The sequence below is a fragment of the Mchenga conophoros genome, linkage group LG14 (genome assembly GCF_057382185.1).
Source record: "Mchenga conophoros isolate Kocher_MC1m ecotype Shallow Benthic linkage group LG14, M_conophoros_male_GT1.1, whole genome shotgun sequence".
In the NCBI taxonomy this organism is placed as follows: Eukaryota; Metazoa; Chordata; class Actinopteri; order Cichliformes; family Cichlidae; genus Mchenga; species Mchenga conophoros.
In genome coordinates, this window is record NC_140539.1 from 11831858 (window position 1) to 11853880 (window position 22023).

The 22023-nt window shown below is 40.5% G+C and overlaps 1 protein-coding gene across 1 annotated transcript in view; it reads right to left on the reverse strand.

The window, feature by feature from the left end:
* Nucleotides 1-22023, reverse strand: part of igsf11 (immunoglobulin superfamily member 11) — a 123818-nt gene that overhangs the window by 63590 nt on the left and 38205 nt on the right. The window lies entirely within an intron of this gene.

Consider the following 22023-nt stretch of genomic DNA (forward strand, 5'->3'; position numbering starts at 1 on the left):
ACGTACTGGAAACAGATCTGTAAAGCTATATGTGTCGAATACGTTATTGTTATTTAGTCCAAATAAGGTTACAAGGAGCCAAATTCAAGCAGTCTTACAACTGAACAACAGAGGATGTCAGTCTAACCAGGGGGATAGTTAAGTGATGCTATGATAGTGTGAACTAGAGAGGTTACCCAGAGCCATTTCGCCAACAAGAGGACAAGCACTGCAAACCAAGCAGAAGAACTGCCTGAAGCCAGAGAGACAACTGTGTGTGTTTATGTCTTTGTGTGTATGTGTGCGTGTGTTAGGTAGCATGGCCACACTGCAGCAAAGTTCTCTTTTTGCATCTAACTGAGGTTCTGTGAGTGAGAAAACGTGCTATGGAAAGCCTGTAATGCAGCCCTGGACCTATTTTGTGTTTTATTACCAAGTCAGTTACAGTGGAGGGCAAATAAGGACTTGGTTGTAATTCCACTAGTCCTTGTTAAGTGATGTGTGAGAACAAACTGGTGTACGAGGTGATGCAGAACAGGCAGGCAAACAAGCACAACAGACCCCTGCATTCATGTCAATCTCCAGTACTATTCGTACCAGCGGACACATTCATACACACACATTTCGACATAAATTAACCCCGTCCAGCACTTTTCATAATGTGTTTATAGAAGAACAACAATCAACTAAAATCTGGAGTTTTGTGTCATTTTATTTTGTGTCAAACACTTTTTTTTTTTGGCTTTTTCCTCTCCCAGCGTCTCCATTAATGTAGGATGGCTCAAGCCATCTGTAGCTGACATGAGAAAATCACTGCTCACATGCCGTCTGTGTGTCTGCGTTAGTCTGTGTCAGAGAGGTGTTGCGGCAGAGCCGTGGCTCTCTTTCTTTCCTCCCTTGATCGAAAAAAGAAAAAGAAAAAAAAGAACCTTATCAATCAGCACAGAGGCATTTGCATTTGATTTACAGAAGCTTGTGGTCGAACTTCCTCAGAGGAGCTACTTTAATTTCTCCCCCCTCAGGGAACTAATCACGGTACCAGCTTCAGCCATTAATATGGCTAAAATTAAAAAACTGCCCAGCTAACGTTGCAAGAGTTATCGCATAGTTAAAATTAAAAAACCAATAATAATACTACTATTTCACTGAGTATCCAACTTTAAGTAAATTGATTTAAGAAAGTAAGTAAGCAACAACCCTTCAAGATATTGAGGAGTAGAATCTCTAATAAGGGTGTTCCTATTATGGTGCTTTTGTGTTTGTGGGAACTCCATGTAATCCATACCTGTCTATATCTACTGAGTAAGTGGCCTCTTTTGTTATTTGTAAGAAGAAAACATATTGACAATCTTGTTGATCTAGCTACGGAGACTATAAATATTACAAAACAGCTGACAAACCTCAGTCCTGCGGCATCCACCAGCCATTATCACCATATATGAAACAAGCAACTGGAGGAGCAACCCGCGTTGCCTCTCCATTCTCCGCCCCGCTGTGCCTCTCATTACACTGCAAGGGCGGCATCGTTACCATTGAGGGCTGACAAATAGCTAACTTCCCTTCAACTCTGCTTCTCTATCATAAACTGGGAAATAAAACTGTGGTGGTATTGACCCTCTTTCAGTGTGCATGCTGGGTCAATCTCCTACCATTATACCCAGCCTGCCTGCTTCATTTCAGTGGCGACACAAAACATGGCTACATCTGCGTTTGAATGTGAAGCAATTGAGGCCAGACTGATTACCGAACATGGTGGCAGCAGTGCTTTCCCGACTCCAAACACACATGGATCAATGAACCTCAGTTGATGATTGCTATAATTAGATTTGATTTTCTGTCTTTACCATTTTGCATGAAATGCGGTTGAGGTTAGGTGAGAAACTCACTTTTCAGCTGCTGCCATAACCTCCTGTCCCCACTTGGATGAGCTCATTACATTTAAGAGCTAATTAATGAAGGCAGTATAAATCAGTGGCATTGTTGTGGTAGAGACAAATAAAGAGCTGCTACTCATAAGTGAATGTCTTGAAGAATAAACCTCCTCATTTACAAACCCATCATCTAATCGAAGACGTGCTGCAGTAAAAGGATAAACCTGCGCAGACACAACGCACACAAGCACATACAGTGCAGTCTTCACGCTCCAGTGGCTCATAGTTAAATCCACAGGCCTCCTGTGTAACTGATGTGCTCATCACACTGCTTGAGTGCCAATACAGTAGGTTATACACACAGACACGCCACGCTTTTTCTCACCTTTTCATTCTCATTCAAATGTAAAACATGAAGTAGATCAGAAAGAAATCACTGGTGTGTTCAGGATTGTGAAAACACATAACAGAACAGTTCGACATTAATCTCATCGTTCAGTTTTTGCCAGGCTTGTGGCACTTTTCCAAAGTCTTCATTCTGTATGTGGTGTTGACTGGACCAAAACTCAGTCGCAAATACAAATCTTGCCCTGTTGGTGCCCCTGATTCACTAAGAGGGCAAGATTTTGAATCATTTTTTAATTAAATCCCCAACCCTAATAGCTTTTCCTTAACTGGGAAGCTATTTTAAATGTGTTTTAATGTGCTATACAAAAAAAGTTTAGTCTAAGCTAAACTAATTCCAAGCTAACGCTGGTATACAGACATGAATCATCATTTGTCTCATCGAAACTTACCAAAACTATGTGTTTAAACTATTTCTAGTAACTTTGCAAATATAGACTGACTATAAAAAACATCACAGTGTTTCACAGCCTGTCAAAAACCCTGGAAACTAAAACTCACATGCATCGATTAATTGAGTTAAAATGAACTATTTGCTCTCCATGTTGAAAAGGCTAAAACACTAAAACTGACCTGAGGACATTTTCAGCACTAATGCTATAAAAGCTATAAAGGTGTATAATGCAGTAGGTTTTGGTGGGACCACCTTTCATATATATTCTGTTAGTTTCACTTCTACACAGTTTTTCAAGACACTTGGCAGGTATGAGTGGTAGTAGGTTGGGATGAGTTCTCTGTGGCAGACGTACCATCTGTTGCAGAACTCATCTTGTCACTGAAGACAGTTCTTCATGAATGCCATGCTGAAGAGTTAATTTAGGATCAGCGAGATGCCTTTTCGAATGGCACTGCGTGATGACTAAGAATCTAAATCTCTATGTGTCTAATGTTTTGCGCTGCACTCTAAGCTGCCTAGTAACGGCACATTTCTAAGCGGTATGGTGTCTGAATTACCAGCCAGGATTGACTTTTTGGAGGTACTATGAAGCACCGTGGGTTTCACTCAAGTCTGAGCTGTGTCTGTACACGCCAAACACTAATAGAGTTGACATCAAAGATTTCTCTCCCACTGCGACAGCCTAGCAAGATACTCGCTCTCTCTTTCTCCGTCTTGCTCCTTATCTTGCACCCCTGTTCTCAACCTATGGCCCTCCCCCTTTTTCTCCTTCCCTCCCTTTTTTTCTCTTTCTCTCTCTCTCCTCTACTTCCCACTTCAGGTGGTGGTGTAGCAGGGTGGAGTGTCACCTTGCTCAGCGCCCAGCAGCCTGTGGCTAGATGATGATTTATAGCAGAGGAAAGCTGGGGCTTGGGAGATGAAGTCGGTGGATGGCTTGGTTTAAAATCACTTGTGGCGGTGTGTGAAAGCGAGGCGTGATGAATGAATATAGTCTTTGCACGCCAATCAAAAAGATCTTTCTCCAAGTTAAAGTAGGTTTTAGATCCATCCAGAGGCTCTGGGCAGCTTTTCCGCCTAATGATCTTTTCATTCTACACTCCCGTGTATTAGGACGACGATGCGCAACAGACGATGCCAAACTGAAAAACCTTGAAGATACCCTGAAGAATCATGCACCGACAAACACCACAACATCGAGTGGTAGTGCTTTTGAAGGGTTGAAAATAAATAGATCACACTGGATACATTTTTACCCAACTCAGTTTTTGAGCAGAACCGCTGGAGGTCAAATGCAAATATCTCTTTGTTTTAATTGATGCTCTGTCTTTTGACTAGGAGCTTCCCATTGTGCAGAATTCATTAAGGAAAAAAAGCATCATTAATGAAATACAAAGTCTTTCAGATGTTGATGGTAAAAAATGAATTGCTTTGAAAAAACAAAGCCCCGATCTTTATATAGCCCCTTAAAACATTTGTCAGTAAGAATTAATGCAGACAGGGAATCTAGATATATAGATATTAACAATTACTGTTGTTGCATGTACTGTAAGTAGTCCATGAGGACAGTAATAATTTCCATCTGCTCAGGGTAACAATTGGAATAATTTCTCATTTAAATGCATGTTTTTTTCTGATATCAGAAAGAGCCAAGAGCAGCTTCATGTTCGGTATGCTAATACGATCCACGTTATGTTTATTTTACATGGATAAAATCACACATATCTGTGGCTACGGGAACCCCTGTGATGTGTTGCTCCCAGTAAGGAGCCACTCCCTACAGCTCACTGAATAACTAGAGAGTTGCAAAGTATACAAAATAGCACGCGTCTCCAGGACATTTACAGTAAGAATGTGGATAGATTTCATTTTTCCTGTTACATATTAAAAGAAACACTATTCTGAGCACATCACATCTATACTACATCTAAGAGTGTTTCTCAATATACACAGTATTTCACATTTACATGAATGATTAATCACTCCTTATTAGAGCTGGGCGATAGAACGATAACGATATGTATCGCGATATAACTTTTACTCGATAGAGAAATTAAGCTATCGCGATAGACCTCGCCGCTCTTGTCCTCAAAAAAAAAAAAAAAAAAAAGGTCAGCCAATCCAAATTAAGTAGCGCAGAGCCGCAGCGTCACGGCCGCAGCGTCACGTCGCGTGACTTGTTACGTACAGCACAAGTGCCAAGCCGCACGTGTGTTTGTTTGGGAAGCAGCCAGCGGGTAATGGAGCCAGCGCGTAATGGAGGAAATGAGTGTGCCGACTAGAAAAATCAACCGAGCGTGACCGAAGAGAAAACAGATGACGGTTCCAATGCCGGAGAGATTGTCAAACGGAAGAGCCATAGAAGTTCCGTAGTGTGAAGGTATTTCGGCTATTTCAAGTCTGACAAAAAACAGAGTAGCTGCACTGTAAATTGTGCCGAAAGCAAGTCTGGAAATACAATAAACTGGTGCATGCGTCACACTGCGCCACGTTATTGTTTCGGTGAAATGAATTTCTACAATACTGTTAATTCTACTCTCTGCAGTGTTTAAATGCTTACATATACACACAGTTACTGTCCCTCCACACATACGACTCGGTTCTGCTTCTATGCCCCAGCTTTGTTTACTTTTTCCCACCGAGGCTTCTAGACTTCTGATTGGCCAACATTTAGGCACGGTTAGGAATCTAGCGCCACCTGCTGCTTTGGCATGTTCATAGCAGCGTCTTCCTTCATTTCTGCCTTTATGTGTGGACGGGATTATTTTTTAAAACGAAAACGGAAAATCTCCGTTTTCAAAAATACCCGTGTACGTGTGGACGTAGCCTCAGTCTCTGACTGGAAGCGCTGATTCGTCATTCGGCTTTTGTCAGACTAAAGTAACTGTTAAAACTGTTTGAAAAGCTCAGCTATACAACAAGGAGAGATTGAGAATTTCCTTTTAGTTCTCAGTTTATTTGATATTGACAAAAGTTAGTCAGTTTTGTCTGTTCTTCTGTAAAACAAACTAAGATTTATTTTTAGAATTAATATTTTGTTTCTAAGTGGAATTGACAATTTAGTCTGTTTCGTTTGTCCTATTTTGAAACTTAAACGCTTTAGCGGCTGCCTTTTGTGTAGTTTGCAATATTTGCCTTTATTTATCTGAAAAAGTCTCATGTTCCTTAAGTACATCTACCCTGTTGAACTTATTATGGGAAATAAATATTTAAATAAAAACAAGCTGCTGATTATTTAAGATAAGATAAGATAAGATAGAACTTTATTAATCCCTCGGGTGGGTTCCTCTGGGAAATTCGATTTCCAAAAAAGCACAGCACCGACAGAAGTTACAGAGTTATACACACACACATATATATAAATACAGAGACAATATAAATAAAATATACGAAGGGGATAAATAGAATAAATAGGAATAAAAATAAAAATACAAGTGAATTGCACATTTCAAGTATTGAGTCTATTGCACCGTTGACTATTTACAAAAGTATTGCACAAAAGGTATTGTACAGTGAGGTGAAGAGGCACTACAGCTTAGTTGTTCCCTCCTTTGTCCTCCTGTTTCCCCTCCCTCTCCCCACCAGAGAGGAGTTAAACAGTCTGATGGCGTGTGGGACAAAGGAGTTTTTAAGTCTGTTAGTTCTTGTCTTTGGGAGAAGCAACCTGTCACTGAACAGACTCTTCTGATTGTTTATGGCCGTGTGCAGAGGATGCCTGGCATTGTCCATAATGTCCATCAGTTTCTTTAATGTCCTTTTCTCTGCCACTGTCACCAGAGTGTCCAGCTTCATGCCGACCACAGAGCTAGCCCTCCTGATCAGTTTCTCCAGCCTGGATGAGTCCTTCTTTGCTGTGCTGCTCCCCCAGCACACCACAGCATAGAAATAGAAATATTTCACATTTTACTTGTGAGCAACGGCACATTTAAATCTTACAAATATAGTTATTTGGCTTATATCGTGATAGATATCGTTATCGCCTGAAATGAAAAAAACATATCGTGATATGAAAAAATCTCATATCGCCCAGCTCTACTCCTTATGTATGAACTACAAACAGTACGAGCGAACAACTTGTATCAGGCAGAACTACTCAGCGGCCAGTTGTCCGTACTGTATGCATACTGCATGAGTCATACTGTACAACAGCAAGTCACACAGACAGATTGTGCTTTGCTCTCCATCTGAGTCCATTCATACGTCAGTAATATCACAGCACTGCTCTGACATCTCCCATTGAACATATTGTCTGACATGTAAAACTGGAAATCCGAAAAGTCCCCATAACTGTTTTCAAATTACTTCAAAGAATGTAAGAAATTTTAGTATCACATCATAACCATTTATCAAAAATAGCGTTGTCTGTGTGGCCAAATCTCACGCCTCATATGTCTACTTTAGACACAAAAAAGGGTTAAATACATACTCCAATACTCTGCTAGCTGAAATACTTGACTAGGGCATCACGTGTATGAATCCATCGCTGAAAATGCTTCCCAACAACTTGATTTCTATCTAAGCAACAGCTGCATAAAAAGCTGCTTTGGAAAATGACTAGCCCTTAAAAAACCTTTAAAAATGCATTTATTTCACATTTTCAACAATAAAATAAGACCTGTCCTTTAAAATGTAACGCTTCAGGATACAACCCAAGCTGTTTTAAAGGGGCGCCACATAAAGTCTGACTGCCAAACCAATGAACTGCACATCACAACACGACTCTCTACTGTGGGCCGAGTTCAACTTTTATGAACCTGTTTGGTTTCATTCTTGTTGAACTGAATCGCTGATAATTTGTTCACAAATATTCTAGTAAAGGCAATTTGCAATTCCGTCTGTGGCCTGGAAAAAGCTGCACCACTTCGGTTTGACTCATATTTTATAATATAGTGTTAGTTGACCCATTCTCCATCAGGATAGTTCAAAGCCCTACAACTGGCCCAGTTCCCTGCATGTGGCAACAATAGCGTCACCACGCAGTAATGAATCAAATTAAGTGGAATGTCAGCTAGGCTAACAGAGCTCTCCTTCTCCTCTCAGCACGAAAAGGAATAGCTTCATGGCACCAATTTGTCTCTTTCCACCCTTACTGGCACATATTTTTGCATTTAAACTAAAAAAAGCAACAACAAAAAAATCTACTGGCAAAGACACGAGAAGTAGAAGAGAGAAGGCTCCAGTCCAACTGGAAATATAATCTTTATTCATGCATAACAAGGTAGACAGGTTTGACTGATGTAGAGCAAGACCTTATTGGTACAATGTAAACATAAGCAATAAAATAAATGATATCCCAAGAGAGATTTTGCATCTTTACCCCTTTCCTTCTCTCATTCCTGCTCCTCGCCTCTCTCCTATGAAGATTAAAGTAAAGGTGTTGTGAAGGAAGAGTGATAATTTACACTGACAGAAGTAGAGAAACAACGCGGCAATATGCTGATGATATGGTGATGAGGACAACAGAAGATGAATGTGTGAAAGACGAAGACAGAGTGCAGGAAAGATGAGGTGTGTTTTTCAAATGAAAGAATATACATTGAGGTTTGTATGCAAATGTCTGAGTGGTTACTGTCACACCGTAATGTCTTTGGTATCACTGAAATAAAGATTGCATTTAGAAAACCCAAAGAAGCCTCTTTGTTTCCATTTGTTTGTTTGCATTTTTAATATAAAGCCAACTTTTTTACATTAAGTGTATCAAATACTAAAAAATGCTATTATACAATAAGGATGTTTTAATATGTCAGTCTGCATTAACTAAAAAATCTTCAATTTCCAGTACTGAATGGAGTTAAGACAATCACTACCAATGAATTAGGATATCAAATAAGCATGCTTCAGTGAACTATTTGAGCTGAGCACATAGACACTTTTTTCCTTTTTAGCGGATGACATATTAAAAAAACAAAAAACAAAAAAAACTCCACACATGCTCAGTAACCCTTAAAGATCATGTAAGGCAACATTTAACAAAACGGAAACCTGAATCATTACATTAATTAAGTTTGTCAGATTTTTCTCTACCTCTGTCAAAACTGATTATGACAGTTAAAAACTAGCCAAGCTTGTAGTTCAAGCATGTGAACACCAATGAATAAAAAAAATTATGCTGGAATGGATGCAATAAGAAAAAGATCAAATGCAGTTTTTCCAATACTATTTAGTGTAATAACTAAATCCTGGATAGAAGATAGCAGAGAAAGCACAAAACGCTGAGAATGACGAAACAAAAAGGAAGACTGTGAGATTATCACTGTAGTTATAATCCATGCTTTACAATATGGCCCACAGAAAATCGTAAATCTGCCACATGACAGTTTATAGGAATGATTGGACAGTACTGAACAGCAGATAATGCACTGTGGGCCACTCTTTCTATAGTCATATATAATCGTGATACAGAGTCACTAAGATTAGCAAACATCCTCGAGCACAACTATTGTCCCAGCAGGGAAATATGACTAAACACTAATCCATAATTTTGTTTTCCATTTATATATTTCAAAACTGGGATTTGCCATTACAGAAACAATCCCAGCTGTCAGAGTGAATGTGAATCTGTCAGCGTGTTCATTCTCCTGCTAGCGCACTCTCACCACGAGGTCCGGCACCATTTACGAAAATCACGCTACTCAGGCCATTGAATTTCAAGAGCTCTGTAAATGGGGAGAGACAGTCTATTTGCATTGGCAGTCACAACCCAAAAGGTGTATCCGATGTCTTGAGGCTGCAGGGAGAAGATGAATAAGGGAAGCTGCATAGGACTGGCTCTATATATAGTAGGTAATCTGTCATCTCATTTTTGTCGTCTCCCTTCCCCTCGTTTTTGCTTTGAGGAATGAGGGATTGATGTTCAGAAGATCAGAGGAAGTAAGAAGGGAATCTTGAAGGCTTGGAGAGAAGAGAATTAGAAGGGCTGGTGTGTATGCGTGTGCGTTAGTGTGCATGTTGGAGGAAAGAAGGCGCTTGCACCGATAACTGCTGTTTTTGGAGACCCAGTTGTAGCTGGCCCTAAGTCCAATTCGGATAGTTCAACTCTCCCAACTACAAGAGAGAAAGTAAAAAGGGAAACTATACATCTAACAGTTTAGCTTCAAAAGCGTTCCGCTGATTCCCATCCTACACTGCAAAAAAACTTCATTTCCTCTCAATCTGCAACACTGCTGTAGCCTAGAGTCACATATCTGAAGCGGATATTGTTTGAACGTCCTGTCAGTCCTGACAGGTTAGACTCCCTGACAGAGACATACAGAGACAAGAAGAGTTGAATATTGTTCACAAGCACGTACACACATACACATGCACACGCAAAAAAAACACTCAAGAAAACACCTTTGGGAAAAAGCTGAGGGGCCCTTATGGAGCTCCTTTTGATAAGGTTCACCATGTGGTCACTTCAAAGCACACATGTAGGAGTGGATAAAATAGAAGCAAAGGGATGGTGGGAGTGAGAAAAAAGACATGAGGTGGGATAAAAAGGCAGCAGCAAACAGCAGTAGAATGAACCAGGGGAAGGGTTGGTAAGATTAAAGAAAATGCAGGGAGGGATTACTCTGCAAAAAAAGAAAGAAGGAAGCAGATTTGCAAAGAAAGACAGCAGGACACACGAGGGTAAAGGCACAAACACAAGCGCCCAATGTGCAAGTGCATGCACACACGTGCGGTTGCACATACACTGCGTTTGCACACCTGGGGGAGACGAATCTGGAACATCGGCGAGAGGATTGGGAGGCCGAATCTCATTGCTCTGTGCCAGCTAAAGCAGCAACTTTTTGCTGAGAAAGAATCCTCACACTGATGAGTAGCTAGCTACGGTGTGGCCTGCAGGCACACACCAGCACATGAGGGAAAGAGCGGATCATTAGACTAACTGAAGCATTCATAGACAGTAGACAGTTAGCTAGCTAGCTCCATCTAGAAACACTTCCACTAAATAATTCACAGAGGTGTAAATAAAATATTATTCCAGTGGCTTTCACCTTAACAAAAACTGAAATAAGAAAGCTGCCATGCTGAGTAATGAGTTCTTCTGTAGGGGATGAGTTCAGCTATGACAGCCAAGCAGATGAGTACATAAAAAAGACCTTACCTCAATATTCAGTTATTCTCATTGATATTCAAAAAGGGGGTTGTGCTGCTTGGTTTAAAACAGAATATTTCATCTATATATCTGGCTTTGATAATGACACTGTAACATGCCATCTCTCCAGATTTAAAAAAAAATAACAATAATAATAATTAGAAAGCAATGTTCTCCATCAGCAAGAACCCAGCAACTGCAGAATGATAGCAGGACATTTATCGCTTTTCTCCCACAGCGAAGAGTGCAATATCTTTCTGCATAATGCATGAACACGACAACATGGCCTAAATCATACCACAAAAACAAATAGACTCATAATCGATGGGGCGGCGAGCTATTTGTGCGCATTAGATATCAATCTTCCTCACATATATAACACAATATTAGGACAAGCTGAAACACAGCCAGACGGAGGTTGGCAAGGACAAGAAACCAAAGCACTACACTGAGTCAGGAGAAGATGAATAGGCCACAGGTCTTTTCCACGTGTCCCACTGGGGCTACAGTGCTACAGCGTGGTGATGTAGTCCTCACCCTGTGTGCCAAAACTACAATCGAGAGCAGAAATCAATACGTACTGCAGCCGATTCCTCACCGTGGCACCCGTGATTATGACAACCACTCCAGGTGGTAGGAGTATGGATCATATTGCTTTCCTGGCTCAAGGCCTCTGCTTCTGGCACACAAAAACCTTCTCATTTCCAAAAGGTCAATCAATATAAAAAACGGGCTCATCTCCCTCTGGCCAGCTTTGTATTTCTTAAATTACACAGTAATCAGTTTTTAATGGGTCCCCTGGGATATGAAACCCCCTAAGTGTCTGCAGCGCAAGACCGAGCAGCATTTCTAAAACTTAGAATCTTAATCTCGCGTGTGAATTTCATATCCATACACTTCACTGAGGTATTCACTTAGAATAAGGCAGATGATGGAGGACATTCTCCACCACTATTTTATTTTAGGAAGCTGTCTTCATATCTTTGCACTGCTCTTGACGTCCAAATGCCAAGGTTAAGAAAGTTAAAAAGATGTCCCGTGATTGAGCCCTCTGAGACTGATATCTAAGGACAGCTGCTCTTCCTCTTTCCTCTCTCCCTCTTTTTATGCTCCTTGCCTATCTCCCTCTGTCAATCCCAGAAAAAACTTTTAACCCCACCCCAACCCCCGATACCCCCTTGCAGCTCCCCCCACACATACATCTCCGAACTCACCAGATTTCCTCTCCATCTGCTGCCTGTCCTAACAGAGCCCCTTCGCTCTCCACTATTTTCTCAAATATTGTTTCTTCATTTACTTACAACTACACGATGATTTGCTTACAATTGCTCCACTGAGGCAAATTGTCAAGTTTTCAATGCCAGTAAACATTCAGTTAGCCAGTGAGTCAGAGAGGCGAGTAGTCTGTGTGTGTGTGTTTGATATGTATCAGGGGTTTCCTCTCAGCTCCTATTACTCTGACACAACACGTTCTAAATTAGTCACCTGACACTAGCCACTGCCCGAACCATAGGGCTTGACCTCGGGTGTCCCCCCCACTTTGCACACGCAACATGCCTCAACATAGGAGTGCAACACCTGATCAGAACAAACCTCACTAAAGAGTGCAAATTCCCTCATAGAAAAAGATGTCTGTGCAATAGAAAGAGTGTGTGCTTTAAGATTCCAGGTTTCCCATCCAAGTACCAACTCAGGTTTCAGCACACAGTAAAATATTCACAGCATTCAGTAACCTTGTCAAAGTTACAGACATGGTTTCACTGACTTTGTCATGGCCTATTTAACATTAAGTTCCTATCAAATTGCCGCTACCCTCTGAACCCAACTCACAGTTTATATCCCGCCGTTCGCAGATACTTAAAGGTGTGATGATTAATCTCTGTGCTGCTGGCGTTAATGAGCAGTGCCCTCTTTCTCCCAGTCCTGTGGCTGGCATCTGCCCGCTTCACACAAGGAGAGAGGAAAGTATGCAGGGCAGAGCAAAGACAGCTCACGTTGATTATTGGAAATACTAATACATTAATCCATCCAAATATCTCGACCCACAGTTTATTTTTGTGGTGAGTCTGACACTTTGTTCCTCTTTATACAAGATGTTCAACGATGACTCATGTGTGCTTTCCTCTGAGGATGAGAGGGCAATGTGTCCACATTTGCACCTACAAAAGTATAAAACCCACTACTTAAAACATTATTTTTCCTTTTTCCCCAAGATGCAGTCTAAAAACTGCAAATTGTACCTCTGAATGGTAATGTGCATTACCACTGCAGAACACTGAGGGCAAAGATGGCAAAAGTATGTGGCAACAATGTTACTTGAAGCTACTGTGTGATGCCAACTATGAGACGGTACAAGGACAGGTTTGTTTAAAGTGGACATCTGATCACACGCAGGCCTCTCAGTAATTAATAGGCATGAAGTGTTAATTCAAAATGGTATGTGTTTCAACTTTCAACTTTAACAGGATTACAAAACACATTCTTCAGAAGTGGCATCTGGAAGGTAAGAAGTAGGGGGGGATTGTGACTCGGTTATAGTTTCAAGTCACATTGTGGTAGCAGCTCTTTTTCGGTACAACAGTGATTTGCTTGGACTGATAGCCGTGTCGTTCCACTCATACTGCGCAGCCCTGACCTCTGTCGGTCTCATAAACACTGGCTTTACAAAATTTGATTACATGTACGTGTGGAAAGAAGAGGTCAGAGGGGCAGAAGGAGTATGTATGAGAGAGAATGACTGACAACTTGTATCCCTAAATCCCCAGAAGAGAGCAGATCAGAAACAAGGTGCAGTGCAGTAGAGTCAGCAGTTATAAACAGTTACTTACTAGAGCTTGTACTATCAAACTCTTTGTCATGATAACCTCTTCATGTTATAGCTGTGGGATTAAAGAAACCTATAGTAGTTTCTATGGAGTTTCACCTATAACATTAGTTCATGTTAGCCACACTGGACTAGAAATGTCAATAGGAGGTCAGTCGGAGATCTTGTTGAGAATACATACAGCTAGGGCTGGGCGATATGTCGAGTTTTTAAAAAAATATCGGTATATTTTCATACGAGATATAAGATGTGACAATATCGTTTATATCGATATAGTATATGTTACGTTATAATTATACTTGTGGAGCCGCAAGTTTGCCTCTCTTTTATCCACTTTTGTCTCTATGCAACGTTACTGGGCCTCACCTCTCCTTCACTGAACACAACTCCCCCATCGCTTCACCTGCAGGCAACGACAAGATGGACACGGCAAATCTCCGTTAACGAGTTACTGCGGATCGCCCCGTGTGTGGGGCTGGATGGCGTCAACGTGTTAGCGAGCTAACCGCGCTAACGACATGCATGACCTAAAATCCTTTCATTTTCTCCAAAAACGACCGTGCGCCTTATGTATGAATTCTGGTTGTGCTTACTGACCGCGAACCGATTTTATGTGGTACACGGCGCTCAGCAAACTGTCAAGAAATGTTTTAGTTCGACTTTGGTAAGCTACGGAGCTGCAGCGCTTGATGGATTGTCGGAGCATTATGACTACCGTAGTCCGGAGCCTCGCGGAGTGATACGTACTGTGCTTCAACGTAATATTACCGTATTGTGTGTGTACAAGCACCTGTTAAGAGACACGGTTATGAAGCAGATTTCAAACTCCAGGCTGTCAGCCACACAGTAGAACTTGGGAACAGAGCAGCTGTGAAATCTGTCTTTGTTATTATGCTCAGCGTCTTTTAGTTCACATTTTGACTGCATAATTGTGAGCTTTTTGTTATGCACAAAAACAACATTGTTTTCTTTTATTTATGGAGGATTATTATTTAATAAATGCTGATAATTTATTTTTGAGTAATTTCTTCATGTACATCTACGCTGTATGTTAATAAAAGTGCCTGTGTGACATCTGGAACACAGCTTTGACTAAGAACTCTCTTTTTGTTCTTACCTTATGGCTTAAAGAAAAATATCGAGATATATATCGTATATCGCCATCCAGCTAAAAAATATCGAGATATGAATTTTGGGTCTTATCGCCCAGCCCTACATACAGCAACCATCTTAAGAAAAAAAACAACAAAGAAAATAAATGGAAAACAAGAAGCACTCCGAGAGAGCAAACCTCCACGAAGGCGGCACAGTCTCTGGGTAGTATTTATATTTAACGGAGTAGTATCCTGTTTTGTATTCATTCGTGTTGTTTTCTTTGTGCTTTTTAAATGGAATTCAGGAAGGTTCAAGACATACAAATAACGTGTTTTGGAGCCAACGTGAAAGAAAAGCAGATGTAAAATATAAAACTGAGGTCAGAACTCAAATGTGACAAGCTATGGATCCAAACTATAAGAGTCAGAGGCCCACGGTAATGTTATATTTAGAATCCCGTTATACATCACATATATTATATAGTGTGTTGTCAACACAAACAATGGCAGTAAGAAACAGCTTTAAATTGATTTACATAGAATAATTATCACTTTGACCTTCAGATTGATCTGTTGGGGTCAGAGTTCAAATGCGATACGATAATTTAAATCTTTATGTGGTACTTTTTATATGTTGACCTTGAAGACCTTGGTGGATGCAAGACAAATTTTAATGTCTTGTTAATGTGACCCCGTATCAGTAAGGTGATTTTATCCTGTAAGTCAAATAGAAATAAAACACATTGTGAGCATGCATTTCAAGGTGTCTATATTTAGCTATCCCCAGATATAAAACTGTGTGATTAGAAAAAAAATCCCATCACTTCTTTGGAAGCACTTGGGAAGCTGACATTTCTTTTCAGTCACATTCATTTTCTTGGCAACCTGCTAAAACACAACAATAATTACCTGCTTTTAACTCTGCTGTAGTAGTGTCCAAAACTCCAGAGGGAAACATCTGGGACTTTTTTAGCTGCTCAGTACTCCCGAATGCTCACCAACAAATTGTTAACCGTGTCTTGTCTACTATCTTGACTTGACCAGGTACTAAAAAAAGTTCAAAGTGAACCAAACAGTAAAGTTGTGGGACAAGCAGCTAAACAATGAGCCCAAATGTTTTTATAAAACCCTGTTTGTTGAGCGACTAGCATCGTCTTTGTGTGGGATTTATGGTTTCTGTTGTAATCCTTACAGCTTTGCTCTGACACCGCTCAAAGATTTTCTTTTCCATGCCTGCTCCTTCTGTGTGTTTTGCTTGATCTGAGTTCTTTGTTCTTTGTCCTTTTTGCACTTCTTCCTGTTTTATTTTGAAGGTTAAGAAGGTTAGAAAGGTTTGAAGGCTAGAAAAGGAGAAAAGTTGTTCCATTTGGTGTTTTGCCTTTTTGGTTTTTTTAAACGAACTGTAAACTGGAGGCCATGGCTTTTAGCCTTTTGACAGACACTGGGTCAAATTTAAGAACTTCATCCACACTATCCTTTTTTCACATTGTCACATGCAAAAAAAAGAGGTCCGCAAGTTATTTTCTTTACCTTCAGTCCATTGGTCATTAGTGCTGACATGTGCCCGCACTCAGTTTGAGATCCCTGATCATATCTCCTCGTCGCCTAAGTTACATCTTTTAAATTTGAACAATGGGAGCCACCTCTTCATTCTTCCCGCAATCCTATACTTCTCCCAGCCTCCCACTCGCTCCCAACTTCCCCGTTCTTCCATTGTCCTCGACTGATATTATATGAACTCTCATTACAGGGGTGGTAATAGACTCTTCAGCACCCAGATCCTCTTTATTATCTGTCAGCTGTGGACTACATCTCTAAGCTGATTAGCCAGAGCCGTCTTTTCAGCATTTCAATTAGGAGCGTTTTGAATAGTCAAGCAGCTTGCACGCCTTATATTCATTACTGACATTCTTAGAGCACTATGCGACGTTCAAATCCAGTAATCCAAGAAACATATTGCAGCAGTGAGGATGAAAGAGCAACAGAAGAATGACATCATGGCAGATTTTAATATTGGTCTCACAAGCAAAAGGCAAAAGTAGCTATTAACAGCAATGCAAAGCAATTTACAGCAGCAGAGACACTTGCAGTTTAGCATAAATGGCCCAGCTGGCAATCCTGTCATGTACACCCATATGCAAGCACACATGCATACACACAAACGGTTTTTCATATGCTTTAAAAGACAAATATATTCAAGAGAGTTATATTTACCATCACATATTAAGCTCTGTGCCTGAATCTTATCACTGCAGAATGGTAAAAATTGATAAATGTGTCAGTCTGAGTAGCATGAAGACTGGACATACAGGTAAAACACCTGTATGTCCAATTCGGCTGTTCGGCCAGGTAAAGGGCCACAAAAGGGGAAAAAATGAGAGAGGATGAAGCGGAAGAGCAGGAAATTGAGGGAGAGGAATGGGAGGAAGAGGTTGTGACTCCTAGAGCTAATGGATTTAGGTCAGATGACGAAGATATGATTTGCTTTGCACGCTGTGTGTGTTCGTGCGTGTGTGTGTTTGTGTGTGAGCTTGCGTGTACAAGTGGAGGGCATGGTTTTGTGATGTCATTAACAGTGGAGCCAAAATACGATGATCTCGGGGTATTATCAGTATCTGTTTAAGGTATCCGGCTTTGTCAAATACCCACTTGACACAGGAGTCACCATCATGTTTTATCATTCAGTCTGACTCTCTCACTTTCACACACACAAACACGCACACACACACACACACACACACAAACTCCCACTAATCCATTCAAGGCATTGTTAATCCAGCTGTGTGCTGGTACAGAGATGTGCTGTACATGGCTGACAACCAAGTCACCAACGCTGATGTCATACCTGTGTGTATTTCGGTTGCCTCCGTTGTAATCGCTGCTGTTTGCGAGACAGACGCAGCACACTATTATGCGACTACATCAAGGAGCCTAAACCGTGTACTCTGCTCTCTGCATTACAGCACACTGAATTTCTCTCTGTAGAGATCCTGAGTGTCACAAACGCTCGTGTCGGTGCGCTAAGTGAAATGTTGTTGTCATGTTCTCAGCTGTATAATTTGACAAAGAGCTCAGTCTCACTTAGAGCCTCAGTCGGGGAGAAGGGAGCAGAGAGGGAAAAGGGATGCAGTTGTGCACACTTGAGGATTTCTACAGTAGTCATGTACCATTTGCCACAGAACAATGGAAGTGGAGTAGCTGAGAGTCAAGTGCCTTTTCCCTGGGCATGTTAGTGGTGCTTGTAGAGGAAGACGACGGTCTTCCACATTTCATATTAGATTTTTCAAGTGAGTAGATTCGTTTTTTTTACCATTGTGGTTTCAGTGAGGTCTCTTTCTCTAACCTTAAAACATAATATCCCTCATGCTTAATTCAACGAACACGTTTAGACTAGAGATGGACCGATCCGATATTACGTATCGGTATCGGTCCGATACTGACCTAAATTACTGGATCGGATATCGGAGAAAAATAAAAAATGTAATCCGATCCATTAAATATCACGAAAGCACCTCACAAAACTTGCAACACGCCGTAACTCACCTCAGAACGTTAGCACGTCGGAGCAGTATGCATCACGTGATAGAGCGGCTGTGGCATGCAGGACCTGTCGGTGGTCTGGATAGCATGTGGAGCTTCGCTAGCAACCCGGCATTTCATCTCCGACAAAGTTATCCCGAGAGAAGTAAAGCAAGTGTGTAAGTCCATCTCTGAATGTTTGTAAAGCATTTCTGCGTTAAGCTTAACAAGCGACTGCCTCTTCTTGCTGCTACTTCAATCATGAAACTGCTTAATGATCAGCTGATCAGCTTTTCTGTCGCGAGTCCGTGTCTCTAGTTTGCTTTTGGCCCACTTTGCACCAGAAAGAGGAAACCAGTGGCTGAACAACAGCAGCACGTTTAAGCTTGATCAGCTATTGTTAGAATTTATTTAATATTACTTTCTACTCGAGGATCTTTTTCTACGTAGCTGACGGCTGGTAACTGTGCAGGGGCGGATCTAGCAAAGTTTAGCCAGGGGGGCCGATAGGGCATTAACAGGGAAAAGGGGGCACAAAGACATACTTTTCTTTCTTATTCTCATTTAAAATGTCTAGCTTTTAATAAATAATTATCTGACAGCCAAAGTTTTAATTTGATGTAAAATGAATAGAAGTCAATTACTGTATATAGTAACTATTAAGTCTAATATATATACCCTAGTAAGCTATAGTACTTTTTACTTTGGGAAGGTACCATCTGTGCAGTCTGCAATTTTGTTGAAGAAAGATGTTGAATCTATTTAATATTTCTTGAAAAATAATTGATTTCTGTGCATTTTTTTTCACACTGCATCAAATTAAGGTTGATTACGTCGATTAAGCATCATGAGGTGGCGCGTGAGGGGTGGTTCCCTATTTTTTATTTATTTATTTTTGTTGTTGCTGGGAGTTGGAACCCTATTAGTTAGGTTGCTTAATATTTACGCTAAGTACTCTTTAAAATACCAGAATAGGGAGGATGGAGTAGGTTTAAGTTTATTAGATTGATCAGTATTGCTGAACTATGAAATATTTTTTTTTGCATACAGGTATAACAGAATAGCTTTAGTGTAGTTGTTGTTTTAAACTTGAGTATGAACTTATACAAAATGCAGCAAGATATTTAAAAAACAGTTTTGTTGATTAAAAAACACTATATCGGATTCATATCGGTATCGGCAGATATCCAAATTTATGATATCGGTATCGGACATAAAAAAGTGGTATCGTGCCATCTCTAGTTTAGACGTATTAAAATCACAAAAGAAGTATTTCATCTCATCACCTTGACACTGTCTGATCTGTTTCTCAGGTATGGTAGAGTGGGTCTGTATTGTTGGAGTGTTCAAAGATATCGCCACAGTCTTTGCTTGATTGTTATAATCTGGTCAATCTGCTTTAAATGCTTAGTTTCCAGCAGTTACTGCATCTGTTTGTCATCGACATGAGGGGATTTCTTTAATATAGTCGCAGCTCTGGCTGTAAACACAGCAGTGTCACCAACCTGCTCCATCTGATTCAAAATTGTATCCACCGCTTTGCTCTGCAGTACTCTGCAGTTTTTGGATGTTGACCAAAACAGCTTTTTCATTAATTAAGTCATGTTAAACTTGCTTTTCTTTGCTTAAGGTTAAAGTAAAAGTGAACAGTACAGTCCCAACGTGTGCCCCAGTCACACAAGTATAGAAACTGTTGAGGAATTATCTGACAACCAAATGTGTATTCTCCAACCAATTGGGGAGTGGTTACTGGAGGTTGTTGGCAGTAATTAAGAAATTCACACAGGCCTAGAGACCCCCTGGTAACCTCAGGCCATTGGTTGGCAGGTGGTTGCTGGAGGTTACTGCCAGTTGCTAGTAGTCCCTGCTGTGTGTGATGCTGGACGGAAAACCTCTGTGCGATTGCTTTGATCACTAGCAGGTTACTGCTGTCTCCAGGGGTTTTCATGCAAGATGCCAACTTGTCTACAAACTACTCGCCAAGCAGCAGTGAAACTGAAGAAAGCGATTGTAACTATAAACAGAGAACATTCACCAAAACGTTCTGCCCTTCAGTTGCAAAAGGGACTACTTTCTCTTTGAAAACAGACAAACTCAAGTCCCAGTTTGCCACAAGCAACTCTGCAGTAGGAAATACGAAAAAGGAAATAAGAGGATGACATTTTAATTTGCTACCTGAACACCCATATGCACCTTTTAACAGAGACATATATAAATAACACTGTTTTATATAGCCTACTGTATTATTGAATGACTAAGTTCACTGTTATGGCCCACAATAAGCAGGAAATGAGGGTATATTTACTGAATACAAATACCTTGCTATAATCATTGTTGTTGCAGAACTTTGCTTGCTTGCTTTGAGTGCCGTGCACTCTCATACTGTGGAGTAGATTCAGGCACCCTAACAGATTTGAGAATTTCAATTTTATTTCAGTGGTAATTTTAAATGTTGTTATTTTTTCCTCTTCTTTTTACAGAACCAGGCCAGGGACAGAGAACAGAAGAAGAAAAAGTTGGCTTAAAGGGAGCGTGGACGTGTAGTTATGAAGAAGTTAGGAAAAGCCTTCATAAATTATTTCAATGGATATACAAATGATGAGTGTAACCTTCAGAGATGTTTTGCTGGAATAAATGGGGAATAGACTGATTCTTCTACTCTCCCAGAGCACTCAAAGAATTTAATAGAACATACTTGATTCACCTATTCACACCCAGTCATAGAAGTGCTTTTTCTATGTTTAAGTGCTTTCTATCTAACATTCACACACATTCACATGCATCGGAGAGCAACTTGGGGTTAATATCTTGCCCAAGGATATTTGGCATGTAGACAAAAGTAGCCAGGGATTGAACCACCAACCTTCCTAACCCACTTAACCTCTTGACTTACAGCGACCAATGCACATAATGGGGAAATAAATGTAGTTCTTTACATTTCTAATAGAGTGGATTTTTAGGACTTTTCAGTTACAAACTAGAGGATGTATTTTTTCATGCAAGCCCAGATTAAGATTTAACTGCCTGTGTAGCATGGACGGGATAAATAAGGGAAAGCAAAGGAGTGGACACATCCAGAAAGAACAAGACAGATGTAAAGCTATGCTAACAGGAAGCACAAGAAACAAGTGAGGAAAAACAGTATGCGTAGAAAAAAACATGATACAGGCGAGGCAGAAGACTATCAAAGTAAAACAGGAAGTAGCACACTTAGACATGTAGGCTTGATACAGGGACTGGAGAGAAACACTCATGAAGACACACAACTTGATGTGGGAAGACAAAAGCACGCACATAGCAGACAGAGCTGAAAGACAGAGAGAGAAAGCTAAAGAGCAAGGGACGAGAGAGAGAGACAGAGGAAGAGAATGCACGAGAGAGCGACAGCAAACTTGACTTTCATAAACAGACATGATAGACAACACAGAGACATGACAGGCATACAAATTAACATGAAGACAAGACTGACTTCACAGAGAGACACCAATAACTAACACAGGAAACTAGACACGAGAGAAGGAACCAGCTAGTGATGATGAACAATGACTTAATCGCATAATAACAAAAGCCTGAATGACAACAAATGCAAAATATAGAGCTATAATATAAAAATAACTAACTGGAAAACTCAAAACCAATAAGATAGAAAAATTAAAAACCCATGAGAAAGAAGGAGCAGTCAGATTGGGACATGGCTGAGATTGAAAGGCTGAATGTGGGAGGAAGAGGGTCATGACATTTTAAAAAAAAAGCTGGGAGGGATCACAGGGAAATACTGAAAGAAAAAACAGAAAGAAGAAAAGCAATAGGAAAGAGTGACGGATAGACAGAGAGATAGTAAGCACTAAAATGTAGTA